Source organism: Bubalus kerabau, chromosome 7 (genome assembly GCF_029407905.1).
Source record: "Bubalus kerabau isolate K-KA32 ecotype Philippines breed swamp buffalo chromosome 7, PCC_UOA_SB_1v2, whole genome shotgun sequence".
Lineage (NCBI taxonomy): Eukaryota > Metazoa > Chordata > Mammalia > Artiodactyla > Bovidae > Bubalus > Bubalus kerabau.
The window spans coordinates 107480923-107486922 of NC_073630.1; the positions used below are offsets into that span (position 1 = coordinate 107480923).

Consider the following 6000-nt stretch of genomic DNA (forward strand, 5'->3'; position numbering starts at 1 on the left):
AAAACTTCCCAGGCTGGGGACAGGACCTTCCCAGGGTGACCAAGCAAGGTCAGGCAGGAACTTGACCCACTGGAGCTGGCTCAGGCCGCCCCACGCTTCAGGAATGACCCAAGGCCTCTGGAGACGAGCCAGATGGGCCAGCCTGGCCGCCTCTGCGGAAAGCAATTCATCACATGGCTGTCAGCAAGCTGCAGCCATGGCTTTCTTGGTGAAGCCCGGCCGAGCTATGCAGAACGGGAGCCCTGCACACAGCAAGGTAAGTGCACATCCCACCCCGACTCCTGTGAACAGGCCCCACCTGGGCTTTTAGGCAAATCCGATGAGAGAGTTGGATTGGCTGGTGGCCAGGCAGTACAAGCATTCGGTGCAATCTCTCCCTGCACCTGATTAACTGCCGTTCACTGCCGTGCCCTTCTGGGAGGCATTTTGTTCCTATGTCAAAGCGATCTATTGAGCAAATATTTCCCTGAGCACCTGCCTGTTGGGGCAGATGAGAAGCTGGGGGCCGGGTGTCAGGAGTCTCACTCTAGGTCCCCATCCTCCAGGCTCCTGGGGGGACGGTTGCACAGATGGAGCAGATGGAGTGGCATAAGCAGGGTGTGGCAGGGAGCATGCAGGGGCCAGGGGCGCAAAGCTGTGGCTGACCATCGAGGGAGGGGTCAGGGAGGGCTTCCTGGAGGAAGTGATGACTGAGGTGGGCCCTGGAGGTGAGTAGAGCTTGGCCAGGGAGGGAGGCTTTGTGAGTAGGGGCAATCACACAGGCAAAGGCTAGGGGTGTGTCGGGGGTTGGAGATGGGAGGTGGATGGGTAAAACATCTTTCTACAGTCCCCCAGTGAAAAGTGATGCTTTTTTTGCAATACTATTATGAGTTTCCTGTGTGATTTTACAAGGGTTGTTAGTGTGCATGCATGCTAAGTCACTTCAGTCATGTCCGACTCTTTGCGACCCTATGGACTATAGCCCACCATGTTCCTCTGTCCATGGGATTTCCCTAGCAAGAATGCTGAAGTGGGTTGCCGTATCCTCCTCCAAGGGACCTTCCTGACCCAGGGATCAAACCCATGTCTCTTGCATCTCCTGTTTGTTGGTATAGGGAAGACATTTTCATGTTTCAAAATTCAGAAGGCGCAGAAGTCTGCATGGTGCAAGTTTCCTTCCCACCCCTGTTCCGGGCTCCCCTCCCAAGAGGCAAACGCGAGCCCAGCTTCTTAAGACTCCTTCCAGAGACACTCTGTATATTCTGCATGGTCACCTCCCACGTGTGCTCACCCCTCTTCCATCCTGATGGAGCATTATTACACACTCTGGCCTGTGCTTTGCTTATTTCAGTTCCTACAGCTTGGTGATAATTCCACATGAGAACATAAATTTCTCATTCATTTTCTAAACAGTTGCACTGTTGGGAATTCTCTGGTGGTCCACTGGTTAGGGTGCTTCCCAGGTGACGCTCATGGTAAAGAACCCGCCTGCCAATGCAGGAGACATAAGAAGTGTGGGTTCGATCCCTGGGTCAGGAAGATCCCCTGGAGGAGGGCTGGCTACCCACTCCAGTGTTCTTGCCTGGAGAATCCCATGGACAGAGGAGCCTGGTGGGCTACAGTCCATGGGGTCACAAAGAGTCAGATATGACTGAAGCAACTTAGCACGCATGCACCGTGCCCGTGTGATTGGACTTGGTGCCTTCACTGCCGCCCGGGCCCGGGTTCAATCCCTGGTCAGGAAACTAAGATCCTGCAAGCTGAGTAGTATAGCAAAAAAAAACACAAAAACCATATTTTAAAGAACAGTTGCACTGTTTTCCATTGTGTGGACAGCCCTGCTTCAATGGACATGTGCCTTGTTTCTGATCTTTTGCTGTTAAATCCAGGATTGTCACGACGATGCTTGCCCATCCATCTCTTTGCTCATGTATCAATTCATCTGAGGACAGATTCCTGGAATCTGGAATTTCTGGGTCAGAGCAGAGAAGCTTTTGTCACTCTGAGAGCCCTGCCCACCCCCACTCCCCGCCCCACTCTGAAGCTGCTTGGCTTTCACCCGCCCTCGCGACGCTTGGCGGTCCCTGTCGTCATGCACTCAAGGATGTGCTCTTTCAATTTAGCCTTTCCTGTCTGAGCCCCTGCCATGGATGGGCCGGCGTGGCTTCAGGTGGTGAACTAGACAGACAGGGCCCTGTCCTCAGGAGGAGGGGGGACGTTGGACTGGGGAGACAGCTCAGTGGACAGCACCCGCTTCCTGACCTCAGGGAGGGACCATCCGGGTTTCCATTCTGCAGGCGCATCCCTCCTTTTTTCGCTCTGATGCTGGGAGGCAGGTGGCCCAGGACCTGAGCACACCCGCCCTGTTTGGCTCCTCCCCTCACCTTACCTCTCTATGCCTCAGTTTTTTCATCTGTACAATGGGGACACAACCTAGGGTGGGTGTGAGTGAGTGAGTGAGGAAAAGCACTAAAAAGAGGGCACATGGTGAGAACGCCAGGAATGCTGCTGTTGTTTCCTCTCCATGAGGGTGACGTGAAGAACAGGAATGAGGAGGAATCAGGGAAGTCGAGGGTGACGAGGAGAGGATGCCGATGCTGGTGGCACAGGTGGAGACAGGGCTTAGGACTGCAAAGGCTCTCGGAGGAACATCTGCAAGGAGATTGGGAGACAGTGAGGGTGCTGCTCAGGGTCTGTGTGTGGTGATACAGCCAAGCTTGTCCAGGGCTGTAAGGAGCCTGCCAGGAGCTTTTCAACACTGACGGTCACAGGAGCTCAATTCCTGTGCGGGAACTGCTGCTGTTTCTTCCAGGATCTTTGGTCCTTCTCCTTGGTCTGCCTATTCCTGGAAAGCTTCCCCACAGCTTTGAGGGTATCTTTGTCCAGGTCTTCAGGAGGCAGGCTGGGCTGGTATCTCTCACTTCTTAAAAGCCCCTGTTCATCAACCACAAGGAAGCTCATTTCTGCTGCTTGGGCCAGTCCTTCTTGCTTCATTTGACACTTGTTAAAAATGAACAGATCTAACGTGGGCCGTTCAGTATGAGCTGTGCAGCTCTGCCATCATCAGCTGTGTGACCTTGAGCAAGCTGCTTGCCCACTCTGTGCCTCAATTTCCTTCTTCTGATGACAGTAACAAATTCACCTCCCAAAGTGTATCCCAGAAGGATTAAGCAGAGGCTAGATGCCTGCATCGTAACTGCTTGTGGTGTTGATGTTATTTTCAAGTTTAACTTGCTGGTATGCCTTCAAGTAGAAAGCCAACATTCCCCGCCATCCAGAGAAAATGTTTTCAAAAATACAGAAATTACTGGTAAGCATGGAAAATAATTTCCTGAGCTGCTTCTCCCCCTCCAACCCCCAGTGAGTCTGAATCTGCAGGACCAGCCCAGCCTCAGATGCTGACGTTCAGCCCTTCAGGGATCCGACCGACAATTCCTCCAGCTTTATCTACCCTCTGTTCCATCCACAGGGTGACCAACACGCCCATAGCACTTGCCCTCCTGTCCGCTCTGCCTAACCTATCCTCCCTGAGAGCAGTTCCAGGGTGCAACAGAGCAGGCTCTGGCCTCAAAAGTCCACCTGCCATTTCCTTTCTGTGTGACCTTGGGCCCCTCGGGACCTCAGTATTCTCATCTATAAAATGGGGACATTTAAAGGACCTCGTATCTTAGGGAGACAGTTTAGTGCACAGAACTCAGCTCATTGTGCAAGATATTATTACTGTCATTGCTGCTTTTAAGTTCTCTACCTGCTAAAGTCAAGGCTCAGCGTGTCTTCCCATTCCTGGAATTGCATAAAACACAGTGCCCCCCACTGACCAGATACCAGCCATCGCCACCCCAGGCACTGGGCACTCATGGCTTTTATGCGGTGTATCTCTGAAATTCCTCACTGATCAGCTTGTGAAGAATGGTGGTTTATCCCCATTATGCACCTGAGAAAACTGAGGTTCACAGATAACCCAGACAGGTAGAGCCCTGGAACTGAGCCCCAGTCTGTCTGGCTCTGACTCTGAAATTAGTTTTTCCTCCATTGGACCTTGAATCCCAGAGCGTGACACACAGGTCCTCACACATGTACCTGTGTGATCCACCTCGCCCCATGTATGTCCCTGTCTCCATCCAAGGAGTTAGAGAGACTTAAGTAACAGACATGGATACCAGGAAGCCTGCACACAGTGGTGAAGACCCAGTAGAGCCAAAAATAAAGGTAAGTAAATAAATTTTTTAAAAATAATCTGTATTACAGAGTGAAAACTTAAGGCCAAATAATAATTGATGGTAGGAGAGAATAACTATATGCCCCACAGTGAGGTTGTGGGCAGCTATGAGAATTGAATGGGAAAAAAATGAGTTCTGAGCTTCCCGGTGGTCAAGGCAAAAGGGGGGAATAACATGGGTTTGAGTGCACTGAATCTCCAGTGAAAGGAAGCAGACTAGAGAATTTTCCTTCAAGCTCTGACCTCCTAGGGGACTCATTCTGAGGGTCTCTGTACAGTGGAAGAGGGGTAAACAGTGGCTCGTGTCCCTAGGAGGACACCTGCTCAACCATGTGGGCTACAGAGGGAGGGACATCTCATGAAAGCTGCTTCCTGGATTTCCCTGGTGGCGTGGTGGATAAGAATCCACTTGCCAATGCAGGGGACACAGGTTCCATCCCTGGTCTGGGATGATCCTACATGCCGTGGGCAACTAAAGCCCGTGCGCCACAACTACTGAGCCCACACTCTAGGTCCCGAGAACCATGACTAATGAGCCCGAGTGCCGCAATGAGAAGAACCACCCCAATAAGAAGACTGGGCATTGCAACAAAGAGTAGCCTCCCCGCTCGCTGCAACAAAGACCAAGAGCAACCTGAATTTAAAAAAATAAAATCTAATAGAAAATAAAGTTTAAAAAAAGAAGCTGCTTTGTGCCCCCATCTGTGCCATGGGCCACACCCACCTTCACGGGGTTCTCACAGCTCCTTGGGCTCACAGCATCATCACTCGCCCTTTAAGGTGAGACCACATAGACACCCCTGGTGTTAAGTTTTCTTGGCCTGTAGGGGACAAAGCTCTCAGAAGGGGTGCCAGCCTTCTATGCTCCTAAGCCCTGCCTCTCTGCCACTCTGCCTGGCTCAGGGATGCCCCGCCGCTTGGATTACTGCCCAGAGCTAATCCCTCCATTACTCCTCCCAACCCCCTCCCTCTCTCTACTCCCCACTCTCCCTTCCCCCACCCACCTGCAGCCCTCCCCCACAGGCAGGCACATCAATTCTCCCCTTGGCTATAAATCGCCGCCAAAAGCTCCCGAGGGCCCCCAAGCCCTCCAGGGCTCCGCTCCAAAGCGTGGGGCTCTGACGGCTGGCAGCTGAGAGTAATTGAGCAACGGGAAGCAGGTGTGAGGCTGGAGGTGGAGAGAGTTGGGGGCAGGGCTCACTGCTTCCAGCTGCTGCTGTGGCTTCTGCTACCCTCATCCTGGGGACTAGGACCCCCTGGTGTTTGCCTCACACTGGACAAGACCCCAGAGTCCATATCCTCCACCACACACACACACACACACACACACACACACACAACACACAGGGAAGACTACAGACAGAAGGCGATGGGTTAAATCTCAATGGCCTCAATATACAACTCCCTATCATTCAGTTCAGTCGCTCAGTCATGTCCGACTCTTTGTGACCCCATGAACCACAGCACGCCAGGCCCCCCTGTCCATCACCAACTCCTGGAGTCCACCCAAACCCATGTCCATCGAGTCAGTGATGCCATCCAGCCATCTCATCCTCTGTCGTCCCCTTCTCCCCCTGCCCTCAATCTTTCCCAGCATCAGGGTCTTTTCAAATGAGTCAGCCCTTCGCACTGGTGGCCAAAGTATTGGAGTTTCAGCTTCAGCATCAGTCCTTCCAATGAACACCCAGGACTGATCTCCTTTAGGATGGACTGGTTGGATCTCCTTGCAGTCCAAGGGACTCTCAAGAGTCTTCTCTAACACAGTTCAAAAGCATCCCTATTGTTACTGATGGTTTATTCAT

The 6000-nt window shown here is 52.4% G+C and overlaps 1 long non-coding RNA gene across 1 annotated transcript; it reads right to left on the bottom strand.

The window, feature by feature from the left end:
- Nucleotides 1-2366: 2366 nt before the first annotated feature.
- LOC129657310 (uncharacterized) lies at nucleotides 2367-5317 on the bottom strand. Its single transcript, XR_008716664.1, has 3 exons — nucleotides 5203-5317; nucleotides 4923-5019; nucleotides 2367-2631 (listed from the first exon to the last, which is right to left on the bottom strand). It is a non-coding gene; the product is annotated as an uncharacterized LOC129657310 (long non-coding RNA).
- Between the last annotated feature and the right edge of the window lie 683 nt (nucleotides 5318-6000).